A 14,650-nucleotide genomic window follows, 5' to 3' on the forward strand; every position below is an offset into this window, starting at 1 on the left:
ATCTTGCTTTTTTGCGACTCTACAGCGAGGCTATCTTGCTTCTTTGTGGCTCTATGGGGAGACTATCTTGCTTCTTTGAGGCTCTACCGCAAGGCTATCTTGCTTTTTTGCGACTCTACAGCGAGGCTATCTTGCTTCTTTGCGACTCTGTGGCGAGACTATCTTGCTTCTTTGAGGCTCTACCGCAAGGCTATCTTGCTTCTTTGTGGCTCTATGGGGAGACTATCTTGCTTCTTTGAGGCTCTACCGCAAGGCTATCTTGCTTTTTTGCGACTCTACAGCGAGGCTATCTTGCTTCTTTGCGACTCTGTGGCGAGACTATCTTGCTTCTTTGAGGCTCTACCGCAAGGCTATCTTGCTTTTTTGCGACTCTACAGCAAGGCTATCTTTCTTCTTTGTGACTCTACGGCGAGGCTATCTTGCTTCTTTGTGACTCTACAGCGAGGCTATCTTGCTTCTTTGCGACTCTGTGGCGAGACTATCTTGCTTCTTTGAGGCTCTACCGCAAGGCTATCTTGCTTCTTTGCTTATGTCTTTATTGCTTAAACTGACTTGAATCCAACATTCACACCGTTTGCACAGATCACTCATAACAAAGAGAGATGCAAAGAAGAGCTTGTGTGGGGGGCGGGGGTCTCTTAAAGTGCCTAGAGCAGTATCCTTGAGGAAGGTCTCAGTCCGCCCGTCCAAAGTCGGGCTCCCACTGAACCCTGCTTTAAACAATCCTTGAAATGATGGAGAGCGATCTGTGCATCGACCATCTTAAAGCGAAGCATCTTCATGGAGGATGGCGTTGGGACACTTTCATTTTGTTGTCATTTATATTTCTCAGCTCGGAATAGTGATGACGTGCCATAAATAACATTGTGGTAACAATAAATCATTTTTTTTCAAATGTAACTGTAAAAATTAACGAAATAACTCTTTAGGACCTAATGTAACTTTAAAGCAAACAGACAGGAAAATAATATGGCAGTTCATATAAGACAGACACACTTCTTTTAAAAATATGTATGAAATAAAAGTGAGTTGGAATTGTCCTGATTCGCAGTGATCATGTATTGGTAACAATACTACTGGTACGACATCATATATCTTGGGGCTAGTGTGGAAAGCTTTTGGCTAGCAGTTTTTTCTCTAAGGTAATAGTGTAAGATAGTGCTGAAGAAGAATGCCTACGTTTCTCGGATATTTTTCTTCCTAAACCAAATGAAGAGGTACATGAGGGTAACGAGTGCAGCATATTGTGTTATTTTCAAAGCTGTTGTTGTCTCCAAGAGCTGTCAATGCACGTCCTGAGAGTCCCTTGCGAGCAGCTGGTGGTGGGGAGGCAGTACCCAACTGAATTATGCCTTGTCCAGCCACTACGGCCCGCTCTGTGATGGCGGCCATGTATCTAATGTGACGAATGATCTCCTCACCTTCAGCTTTTTCAGCAGAGTCTTAGTGTCCTTAATAATCATTTCATATTACTGTGCTGTAGTCTCAAGATTTCAATGAAGATTGGTTAGAAAACATACAGCAGTCCTTCATCAGGTTTCGCGATCATCTGCAGTCACTTCCTGTGATGTCATTGAGGAGGTCAAGAGTTTGCAATGTCAGCTACCTGATTGATGTTCTAGAAGGATTTCCGCTGCTGACTAGTAGTCAATCCTCAGTATTTTGAACTGCTCCTACGGGTACCTTTGCAGACTCAACAGAGCTGTGAGTCAGTGATTTCCATAAGGGGTCGAGTCGGAAAGCAAACTGGATGTGGCTATCTGTGCAGGAATAATTTTTGTGGAAACGTCCCAAGAAGCTTGCAAAAAAAAGCCCGAATGGGAGATTTGGCCAAACTTCAGCCGTTTGAAAATTCTGAACACCCGAAAAGTTCAACCAAATCCCCCATTCGGTGCTAAGGGCTGCGGGGGCTAGGGGTGTCAATCCCAAAAAGTAAAAAAAAAACTATTTAAAAAGGGAAAGGAACCTGCAGCGCCGGTTACAGATCACGGAAGTAAAAGTGTACAGGTGTCGCTAGGACACAGTGAAGTCTGCTGCCGCAAGGTAAGTAGGGAGATGGAGATGTGAGTGTAGGTGGGGGCAGGGGTCAAGTCGGAAATGTTCAGGGGAGAAAAGACCAAAGGTTATTTTTTTGGAAAAATCATCTTTGGTCTTTTCCCCCTCGAACATTTCCGTCACAGGCTTCTAACCCTGATCCGTTTTTATCAGAGGGAGCTGGTTCGTTGCTGCTCAACCCGCAGCTATTTTCAGCAGGGAGTGAAGAGCTGAGCCTCGTTAGAAACTGCAAGCGTCACTCCTCATTCACTGCAGAATGTGAATGAAAAGTCTAAAACCTGAACAAGATGCAACCGTGTCTGCAGCCATCAACTGAGACTTTAGGGATGCTTGGACATATTTCACCCACTCTGCTGCTGTCCAGAGCCATATTGTTTTACTACCTCCAGAAGACTGCACTGATCTGTGATGTAAGCATAAAAGAGAACAAGTAAGCACCACCAGGGCTACCTACTCACCTCAATCCCTTGCCAACTCTGGATGAACATGCCCTACATACTTACCATCTTCATCCCTGCTGACCTAGTATTGTTGTTGCCCTGTTTCTGTCCTAGCCCTTTCTTAATCCATTCACTTGGCATTGGAACACCCCCAAAGTGCCCACAAATACACTGCAGGGATTTCATCCACAAACTCGTCCCCATGGGGTGCCTCCGCCCCCCCCTTTGGCACTCCATCGCCCTAGCCCCATCCAACCTCTCAAACCCACACCCACCATACCAGTCGTAAAGGCTTCCTGCCCCTGGTCTGCTCCCCCGTCAAGCCACTCAATGTGCACTGCACCGAACACATGCCCCCCCATCCAGGGCTGCCGCCGTCCTCTACCTTATCTTGGGCAGGTTCACCCCTCCAGCACCCTGTTCCACATTGGCGCAATTCATATGGGCATTGTTTCCTCAGTGACATCTTTTCAGGGTGGTTCAGGAAACGTGGTCATAGACCCGCACCAATTCAATTGCTACCTATTCTTTGAGAGAAAAAAACTGCTCTAACATTACAAAAGAGTCTCCCTGCCGCTAGTTATAAAATCTTATAAAAATTAAAATGGACTAGGAGGGTCCTTCCAAGCAACCAACAGAGAAACCCAGGGGGGTTTAGATTGGCCAGGAAGTATGCACATGACCTCCACTGAAGTTCATTGCATGCAAATCTATCTCAAACGTATTCATGGCAGGAATTAACTCTGCCTTCAGAGTCGGAGAAGGGTTCACGCATGTCATAGATACTGCACAAACAAACTAGATTTATGCAATCATTCCACAGATCAAGTGTCACAATATTATTGGCTTGGTCACGCTTACTTTGATCACGTTCACATAATCAGAAAATCAGAAAGTTAAGCTAAAGCAATGTTTGGCACATATCCCAGCTGTAGATCTGAATGGCACTGTCCTTTTCGATAGGCGTTTCCCACATCTTATCAAGTTCTCTTCTTCTCCTGCTACTCTTACCGACACCTCCTGACTCCTCCACCACCTCCCTCCTCCACCACCTCTGTGGCACCCTCCTCATCTTCTCTGGCTACTCTGCCACCTCCTTCTTCTGCCACCTCTCTGGCATCTTCCTCATCCTCTCGGACTACTCTGTCATCTCCTTCTTTCTCCTCTGCCCACTCTCGGGCCACTCTACCACCTCCACAGGGTGTACCTCAAGCCTGTACCCTTCCACAGAAGTCTTTCAAATGGGGAAATCTTCTCCACGTCGCTACTCTCACCTCTCGCTCTGCTGTCAAGAACTCTTCCAACATCTGCCGACTCCTCGAAGAACTTGATCTGGATCTCCTCACTCTCACTGAGACATGGTTCACGGCCAGCTCGGTCACAAGTTTTGACTCTCTCGTCCCTGATGGCTACAAGATCCTCTCCAAACCCAGAACTAACTGTCCAGGAAGTGGAGTAGCTCTTATCTTTCCAGAGTCAATTCCTGCTTCTGTCATTCATACACAGGCCTACTCCTCCTTTGAATGTCTGCTCTGCAGGCTCTCTTTCTCTCCTGACCTCTCTCTTTCTGTGGCAACCATCTGCAGGCCAGCTGGCCTCTTCCTCTCTGAGTGGGCTGACCTCTCCTCTTCTCTCCTTGCCTCTACCTTTCAACCTCTTTTACTCAGAGATCTCAACATCCATCTGGATGCTTCTGATGTCTCCTCTGTGACTCTCTCTCTCTTTCTATTTTACCCTCTGGCCCGACACACTCTGCCGGGCACACCCTGGATGTTCTCATCTCTTCAGACATCTCCCTCGATAAACCTCTCACCACTCCTCTCTCTTGGACTGACCATTTTCTGCTCTCCTCCCACCTGACGCTCTCTGTCCCCCAGTTGAAGCCGACCCCAACACTGCCACCCACCTTCTCAGTAATCCGACTCATGAAGCATGCGTCAGTGGAGGCTTTCGCCGCTACTTTCTCTCCTCTGCCTATGCCTGCGGCTGACTCACACTCTGACACAGCCCTCTCTAATCTGCATCTCTCTATCATTAACACTCTTGATGCCCTTGCCCCTGACATGAGGATCCACTTGAAGCCTACCTCCAAGTGCAACTCTTGGTATGACATCCAACCTCACCACCCTAAAATGCAAGTGCAGGGTGGCTGAGAGGAAGTGGAGGGCATCAGGTGCATCCTCTGACAATAAAGACTCTCTGTCCTATCCAAGAAGAGAGCTTACATCCCAGCCTGCATCTCTGCGGCCTCTAACAACACGGCCACATTCTTAGAAATCTGCAAGGATCTGGCCAATGCTGCTGCAGTCTCCACCTCTCCTATTCCCTCCCAACCCCTCTGCAAGTCACTGGCTTCTCACTTCACCACTAAAACTCAGGACATCCTGTCCTCCCTCTCCTCTTCCTCTCCCTCTACCTCTCGACCCCTCTCTGGCCATCACTCACTCTCCTCCTGCTTTCTCCTCTTTCCCTGTGTTCACTCCTGACGATGTTTCTCGACAAGTCTGATCTATGAAAGTGTCCTCCAACCAGGTGCTCCCATGCTCCTTCAGAACCATCAAGGACCACATCGACACCCTTGCCCCCGCCCTGGCTGATTTTTGCCATCACTCTTTTGTCACTGGACCTTTCCCCTCCTCCTAAAGAACTCCCTTGTGCACCCCCTACTTAAGAAGCCTTCAGACGATCCTTCCTCTCTGGCAAACTGCCGCCCGATCACTATCACTCCTTTCCTGGGCAAACTCCTGCAAAGGCTTACTATCTCCCAGCTTACTCTTCATACTGGATCTGTTGGTTGTCTCCATGACCATTAGTCTGGCTTCAGAGCAGAGAGAAGCACGGAAATTGCTCTCCTGAACACCCGTGAAGACCAGCCCTCTAATCTCGACTTTAGCCATCCTTCTGTCCTCATCCTCCTTGATCTTTCCTCTGCTTTCGACATGGTCAACCACGCCCTCTTGATCATTCATCTCTGTGACAACCTGGGCATCACGGATAAGGCCCTACCTTGGTTGACCTCCTTCCTCCTGGATTGACCATCTCCAGGTCCCATTTGGGTCCTTTCCACCACCTCTCTCTCCACATGTGGTGTTCCTCGGGGCCCTAACCTCTCACTGTAGCTTTTCAACCTTACTTGGCACCTCTGGCCCACCTCAGCTTTACCTTTTCTTCTAACTTTCAGTGTTATGTGGATGACACTCAGCTCTCCGTTAGGCTCCCCTGAGCATCCTCTCCTCTCTTGCTCATTCCTGACTGTCTATCCGATATTCAGGAATGGTGTGCCTCCACTGATCTCTGCTTAATGCAAGTAAGACTGAGATCTTTCTTATTGGGACCCCTGCTCCCGCTTTCCCTCTTTTACTCTGGCTGGGCCCTCTCTCTGCGTCTTCCTGCGAGGCAAAAAACCTTGGTGTCATCTTCGACTCCACTATCTCCTTCTCTCCACACATCACGGATCTCTCTAAGAAGTGCCACTACCATCTGAACCTCCTCAGAGGTATACTTTCTTTTCTCACTTTCCCCCAGAAGCTCACTGTCTGCCGAGCCCTGGTTCTGTCTTGGCTGCACTACTGCAACAGACTACTGCAAGTCTTGTCCTTGGCATCAGGCCAGGGATCGTATCTCTCTAGCAATGAAATCTCTCCACTGGCTCCTGATGGCTGCAAGGATACATTTCAAGACCCTGTGCATTGTCCACAAGGTTTTTTGGTGCCGGGGACCACACTACATCGAACTCTCTTCCTAAGCACTCTCCTCCAACTCTCTGAGGGTCAGACGCATATCCAGGCAGAGAGTGGGGGTTAGATCTCTCTCCTCAGCTGGTGCTTCCTTCTGTATGTTAAGGATTTCAATCAGGCGATACACCCTGGTCTCAGTCTAGTATGCAGCGCACACCTGAAATGCTTATTTTGTGATATATATAGGTTCAATATTTGAGAGATACACCACTCATATCACACACGCTTTTCAAATACCCCGGGTCACAATGGACCAGGAACCAGGCTGGTAGGTAAAGGTAATAGTTATTTATTTATTTAGAAATGCAAGAAAATCATACACTTTTTAATATATGGGGCAGCAATCACCAATGTGGTGACAATAAAACATATGAATGTGAACAATGCATTTAAATTAACCCTTTAGCAACACAGAAAGAAAATACCAGAGAATAGAAATACTTTTGAATTTTGGGAAAGATAGCACTCAAGTTAATATTTCCCCCTGCAAAATTCCTCAACCCACAAATAATCAATTTTAAGTGGATAAACAGAAGCAGCAGGTAACCAGGAATGACAAATAAGAAACATAATAGAAATCCGACTTTCCCTCCCCAAACAAGAGAGAAAAACAGATTTGAACCCCTGCAATGTTAAAGTGACACTTGGCATTGGCTGAATAAAACAATGAATGTGTGCAAAAATCCTTAAATAAGTACAATTCTCTACGGGAACAACACTGGAAAGTTACAAGCAATCATACACAATAGATTGAGCAAAAGCATACAATTCGAAAATGAATGGAAGGTTTGAAACAATTGATAGTAAAAATAACATGTGTAAAACTTTGCAAAAATGCTCATTCCCGCCTGAAATTAACCAAATGGTTTTTGATATAAACGGGTGAAATATTGGGTTGTGGAGTAGCAATGGATCCTAGGTACAATATGAAAGCGGAATGAGGTCTCTAGCTGTTAAATTGAGTGAGTTATGCAAGATCTAGTGAGGTGCGTTTTCGAAAAATAAAGGCGCGAAAAAGGAACACAAATCAATTTTGACGAGGACAGTTTTACATTCAGGCTAGGCTACCAGTTTGAGACACAGTAAGCTCCGAAGTTGATCTTCAAAATTAACCCTAGCACCTCTGCGCCCACCCTGGCAGACCCAGTCCGATTCCCCGAGGGAGGACTAAGGGTTTAGGATTTCACAAGACAAAATTATTAAAGAAGTTAGAACCAGCGGAAGGAATCAAGGCAGGGTTTCAAGAATGATTGTGACAATATTACAGTTATCAGGATAAGGATTGGATAACTTTGAGATTGGGATTGAACAAAGCAAGGCAAGGTTTACTATGTTTCTATGGTTCCTATTGATACTCACAGTCCACTTTTAGTTTGGATTTTGGACAGTCAGCGCTCTGTATCACTACATGGATCTGGTCTAACACCGGACAGCCGGACAAAAACAGCGGGCATGGACTGGATACCAATGGATAGTTCTTCTGGACTGGCAGTTCTGATTACTGGATCCTATAGGGCATCAGGATAGCAGGATAGCAGGATAGCAGTGAGTGGCAGCAAACCAGGTACATTCTGGATGCTTCCCCAAAACACCCCAGCGCTTCCCTTGATTATGGGGATTATTTTAGAATTGAGGTATAGTTGAAGCAGGATCAGCAATTGCGTGTCCTTGTGGTTGGAATCTGGAGTTTAGATGGATAGATGCAAGGTGAAGACAGGAACAGACAGGAACAGGACACCGGTGTAGGAATCAGGAATCAGTGTGTGTCCTGAGTGCTAATAAGGGGCCCTTATTTATAATGCCAGGTGACATCATTACAGTATATGGCAGGGGCAGGATTCACTACCCACGCCCCTAACAATAGGATTGGGCAAGGGCATAGTCTCTGCCTTGCTCACAATTGGTTGGATATCAGAAAAGTGATGTCATGTTTATGAGGTGATGTTTACTGTATCTAGAAACTCCCACATTTCCTTTACTGAAAATCCGATTTTGCCAAAAACAGATATTTATGCAATTGCCACCTCTTAGTAAATCAGATACACAGGTTACATATTTTGTGCAGCACAGATTAGTCCAAACCACCAGTCTGTGCTACCTAGTTTTGCCTTTCTTACAGATTTTGGTAATTTTACGCATTAAAGATTTGGCCCACGATTCCCCAATTTTATATAGAGATGCGAATTGTCCCCAGGGATGTATGTACAAAATTTGACATTTGCAACATGGATGCTTTTCTGGTAATACAACATATATCACCATTTCTGTCCAGAGTGTGTCACGACATTCTACCAAGTTTTCAAACACAGCCCACGATTCCACTTTTACGCTGTGAAAATTCCACATTTTTACCAATGTTGTGCTTTCTAAAATAGTCTTAAGACAAATGGGAGTCATGGTCTGTCATTTTTTTTCTTCCCAGCTAACACCAACTGGCAGTTTCTTTCAAGCAGGATTGGGGCCTCTCTCTTAATTGAAGGTTTTATTGCCCTTTACACTTGACAGGTGAGTGTCCCAGGACTGCTATTGTCCCAGCCTGGAGCAAAGATGAATGTCTGATGAGCATGTGAACTGTCATTGTCCTATACCATTCAAAGTTTTTTGAGCTGGTACTTCACACCTAAGTGTCCTGGATTTAGGGTGTTCCTTCCTTCCTAGGAGGAGTTGTCATAGATGGCAACTGGAATTACAGGTTTCTGAGAGCTTGCAACTCCAGCCTATGTGTTTTAAACTGTTTTAATTTCTTACTTTAATTCAGTTTGCAGCTCCTCGGATTTCCACTATCTTGGCAGCTGTAGTCATTTTCCTTGCAGCAGGACTCTTATCTAAAGTATAGACACAATTCTCCTTGACCTGGCTCAAAGGGTAAAAAGTCTTTTTGAACTGCTGTGCCTGGATACATTTTGTCAAGAAATAAACACGTGTTTCCCGTGCAAGTGAAAATGAAGTTGCTTTTGATTTCTCTGAGAGTTGGTTTTAACTGGGCCTTTTTAATCACATTGGTTTCAGAATGACAGATTAAATTGGCATCAAAGCAGCATTTTGAAAGTGTGAAAACGGTTTCATTTTGAAGGGCATTTTGGCTTTTGCGGCAATGGCAGGCTTTCCTTTTCACTTGATTCCATATATGTTTCAGAACACACTGGCATATTTTTCAGTGTGTACCCTTGTTCCATTTTGCCCGAAGTGTGTGAGGCAAAATGGTGCAGCCATTTTTCTGTTGTTGCTGCCAAAAGCAGTTTTGAGGTCTTGGTGTGCACAAGAGCCAGCGCAGCCAGGTTACTGTTTCTTGCGCACAGGCAGCTCAGTGATGTATGGCAATGCCGTTGAGTCAGTCAATATATCTCACACACCCACCTCAACTTCTCCTGGGTGTTCCAAGTCAGGGCAAGTGGGATTTTTCCATGGGACACAGCAGGTCCGGCAGGGCTGAGTCCCTCTTCCATCAGAGATCGGTGCATCCTGCTCCTCCTGTTGTCTCTGGACGGAACGTGGAACGACACTCCCTGCTTTCCCTGGGATCTTCCTTTCATGGCGTGGAGGACACCACAGATTTCCTTGGGTTTCTCTTTCCGGGTCCCTGAGGAGATCCTCCTTGATAAGGACAGTGCAACCGATACAAATCTATAACAGAGAACACAAACTGGTTACGACAATTTCCCACTAACTGTCCTCCAGTCGGAATGACAGCAGTGGGATACGCATGCATTCTGTGACAATTGAAATATTCCTCTGCTTCAGATGTATCCCCCACTGGGTTTTCTATGGACTCCTCTATTTGTTGCAAAGTGTGCCTGTGGTGGCAACTTTTTAGCTGATTGATGTGGACCCATTTCTCTTCTGTCAAGTAACCTTTGGGGATGCAGATTCTGTAGGCGACAGGTGAGATTTTGTCTACAATTTCAAAAGGTCCCCACCAGGTAGGCAAAGATTTGAGCTCTTTGGTCTGGTTCCTTTGGAAATTATACAAGTAGACCCTGTCTCCTACTTGGTATTCCTTTTTGGTGATTTTTAGATCATACTGGGTATTCATGCCCTCTGCAGATCTTTCTAGATTCCACGGAGCATATGCAAAAGCATGTTGACGGTGTTTTCTTAGGTTCTCAACATACTCATGAGTTGTGGAGGCGTCAATCAGTGTCTACTCCTGTGTTCTATAGAGCAGATGCTGAGGTAGCACCATCTTCCGTCCAGTCATCAACTCAAATGGAGACATCTTAGTTGCAGAAGAAGGTGTAGATCTGATGGCCATCAGGACAAGTGGTAATCGGATGTCCCAACTTGGCCCCGAATCTGTCACAAACTTTTTTTAAATGCGCATAATGGTTTTATTGTACCTCTCAACTCCACCACTATAGGACCCCCAGTATGCAATGTGAAGTTTCCTTTTTACCCCAAGTATCTCCCACATCTTTGTCATCACCTCACTGGTGAAGTGACTACCTCAGTCTGACTCAATCCTTTGGGGTAGGCCAAAATGCAAGAAGATGTGATCGATCATCATGGCAGCTGCTGTTTCTGCCTTGCAATTTGGGGCCGGGAGACATTCCACCCATTTGGTAATCAAGCTTGTTACGGTTAACATGTACTTGTTCCCCCTCATGGAGCGAATTTCAGGCCTGATGAAATCTACTTGTAAATCTGGCCAAGGCAGTGCCATCCCCCTCTTCTGGAGGGGAGCTCGGTGTGTGAGTGAAGTTGGCTGAAATTGTGCACACACAAGACACCCCTTCAAGTATTGGTCAAGGTCCTGCCCCATGTGTGGCCAGTATGAAACCTCTCGCAAGATTTCTAAAGTAGTGTGAAACCCCCGATGACCGGCTGTGTCCGCATCATGGGCGTGACTTAGCATCAGGCTTTGGAATGAGGTAGGGACCACCCACTGGTCACAGACAGATATGGATCTCCTTACCAACAAACCGTCTTGGATTCGGAAATGTTTTGGACATTTCATCAACACCCTGAGGTCCTCTTTTCCAATGTAATCGGTATCCGTCAGGGTAAAGTTCTCAGGGTCCTCAATGTGTTGATAAAACTTACCAATAATCAGATCCCCTTTTTGTGCCATGATTAAATCAGCATGTGGGGTCTCCTTACTCCATTGGGCAGTTGAGAGTTCATTGTGAGCATTTGTCGGGGACCTAGCGATAGCAGTGACCTGGATTTCCACCAACAGGGACTCGATCTCAAGGAGATCCCCCTGGATGGCTCTGGTTTTGGCCAGCTGATCGTCTAGGTTATTTTGCATTTTATCTGGTCCCTCTATTCTGGAATGACCCTTGATCTTCTTCCAATAGATGGTCATCCCGCTAGAGGTGACCAGATCATCAATATTTTGTATTAGCTTGCCATGTTTGAGCGGTTTGTTGTTAGCACATAGCATGCCTCTGGTTTTCCAATTTACCAGGTGCTCCACGAACCAGTTCCAGACATAATCTGAATCAGGGATTATGACCAGTTTGTGGAGTCGGTGTTGGACAGCAGTGAGGATGGCTTGGTGAACTGCCATCAGCTCTGCCACCTGAATACTACGGGGACTGATTTTGTACCCAGTGGATTGTTGCAGGGCATCATTTACCCAGGCATTCCCAACGCCGGCCACCAGTTCCTTTTCCCCGTTGTTGTCAACATGGTAGGAGCACCCGTCCACATAAATGGTGGGTATTCCCCTGCACTTGTCTTCTTCATAGACTTTGTGCGGGGAATTCAGGTACACCGCCATGTTGTCCTGGGTTTTAAGACTTTTGTCCTCGAGACTGTTTTGTCTGGCACAATCATGCAAGTCAGCCAAATCTTGCGCTAGGAGACTCTACTTGTTTTGGCCATATCTGACCTCAACAGGAAAGCCTTGCATTGACAGAATCCAGGAAGTAATTCTGGAATCACTCACATTTCTGGCCCGGATTCTGTCACTTTGGAGATATTGCAACGGTTGGTGTGGAGTCTCCACTATGATGTGTTCCCCCTGGATGAACGGGCAGTCATTTTTCAATGCCCACACCGTTGACAGGAGTGTCTTCTCACAATCCTTGAATTTTTCCTCCACAGAAGATAAAGTCTTGCTTGCATAGGATATGACTTTATTGACCTTGTCATGCTTTTGATATAATATTGCTGTCAAGTTTGTGTTCGAGAACCCTGTCTTCAAGAAGAACTCCTTGTTTTTGACAGGGTAAGCTAGACAAGGCGCTTGTGAGAGGCTTCTTTTGAGTTGCTTTACTGCCTCAGCTTGTTCTGGACCCCACTCCCACTTGACCCCCCCTTCAACAGATGGATTAGGGGTCTTGTGATCTCTGCGTAATCCTCAATGAACTTCCTACTGTAATTAGTCAGTCCAAGGAGGCTCCTTAGCTCACGCAGAGTTGTGGGGTCTTTCAGTTTTAGGAGTGCTTCCACTTTCTTTTCCTGGGGACAGAGACCCTCAGGGGTTATCTCATGCCCCAGGAAGTTGACACGGGTTCTGCACCACTGTGCCTTTTGAAAGGAGAGTTCTGCTTTGGCAACCCTCAACTGTGTCAGAACATAACGGATTTCTGCTATGTGTTCCTCCACAGTTGAGCTTTTGGTCAGGACATCATCTACATAGGCCAGGTTACCACTTTCACCCAAGTCAGGCATGGCCTTATGCAAGAAGATGTTAAATTCATTGCCGGAGTTGATGTATTCTAAGGGAGTCCGGGTCCATGTGTACTGCTGCCCCCCGAAGGTAAAGGCCAGCTTGTATTGGTCCTCCCTACTGACAGGCACGGTCCAGTACCCATTGGTCAGGTCAATGGCAGTATACACTTTTGACCCCCTGATCTGGGCCAGCCCCTGGTCATTGTAGGGAAGAGGCCATCGGGACATGTGGACCCATTTGTTCAGCTCCCTCAGGTCAGCACAGAGTCCCCACTGGCCGTTTGGTTTTAAAATCCCCAGCACCGGATTATTAAAGGTGCTGTGGACTGGATGAATTATCCCATGCGACTCAAGGCTTATGATAATTTCCGTCAGGGACTCCATGGATGTGAGAGGCAAGAGGTATTGCTTCACAAACACTGGAGTCATACCAGGATCCATGGGAATTGTTGTTGTGTGGATTTCAGTGCTACCACAGTCATATGAGTCCACCGCAAAGGGATCCTGAAAATCTAGGAACACCTGCTTCAACTTTTGCTTTTGCTCCAGAGTCTCACAGGCATCAGCTAGGTTGACTCTCTCTTCAACCATTTGCCTGAAGCCTGGAAAGACTTCCGGTTTGGATATTTCAGCGGCCTCCTCCAGCTGGGTGGAGAGGTCGCTGGTTAAAGTATTGACCTGGACAGAGGGTTTCAGGTAGGGGAGGCAGTCCCTGTGGACCTGGAGGATCACCTTGTCCCGCCTGATGTCACAATTCACCTCTTCCTCACCGGATGAATATCCTGTATGGTGTTGTGTCATTGTCACTATCACTGTCAAAAGAGTCATTGGGGATTGGTCCTATCAGCTCATTACCTAGATCTATGGAAAAATGTCGGTCATCAACCGCCATTCCAATAATGGTGCCTGCACCCAGAGTGATATTCCTAAGGCCGCTGTTATCCATCAGTATTGGAATGGTGTGGTGTTCCACATTGACTAATGGTGTTGGGTTTAACCCCAACCCTCGCTGTTGGAGATGAGCGTTGAGGTGTACATATGCGTCAGGATTTTGCCGTTTCTGTCCTCTTTTAATTTTTAATTCAAGTGGGAATGGACGTGTCCATTCAGGGATGTTGACCCCCTCTCCAATTTACCCTTCAACTGCACACGGCAACAATTGGGCTGACCAAAATGCTTTCTCTGCATCATCAAAGTCCATGGGATTGCCCCCTAGTTGGAACCAGGCTTTGTAATTGATCAGGTCCAAATTAATGGCAACCTGATTGAGAATGTCACTTCCTAAATAGAATGCAGCAGGGACATCTCGCACGACCCAACAATTATGCACTATGCAGGAGATGTTTGGAATTGGGAGTTTCCAGGCTCATTTCCCACTTATTGATCAATTTAAATGTGGGAATGGCTGGATCTTTTGGGAGCTGTCGGAACATGGCTTCGCTGATGAAGCTCTTACCATTGTTCACGCACACTCGGGCGAGAACAGATTCTTGCCCTCATTTAACTGAATAGGGATGAATAACTGTTCTCTAATTTTCTGAAAGTCAGCTAAATATGAGCTGGTTCTCATCATTTTTGACTATGGAATTTGGATTTTCAGATTCTGAATCAGTATGGAATTATCAGAGTATTTCCTTCCAGTGTGGAATGCCACTTGAAACTGGAAGGAAGGTTGATTTTCAGAAATGAAGAGGAGTTCCCATCACCAGTTTGTGTCCTACAGCAATTACTGTCACGTCACGTACTTGGTTGTTCTGAAAATGGAAATCAATATGATCTGGTTTTTGTTCAACCATCTGG

The sequence above is a fragment of the Ambystoma mexicanum genome, chromosome 6q (genome assembly GCF_040938575.1).
Source record: "Ambystoma mexicanum isolate Mex_15411 chromosome 6q, UKY_AmexF1_1, whole genome shotgun sequence".
NCBI classification, from domain to species: Eukaryota; Metazoa; Chordata; class Amphibia; order Caudata; family Ambystomatidae; genus Ambystoma; species Ambystoma mexicanum.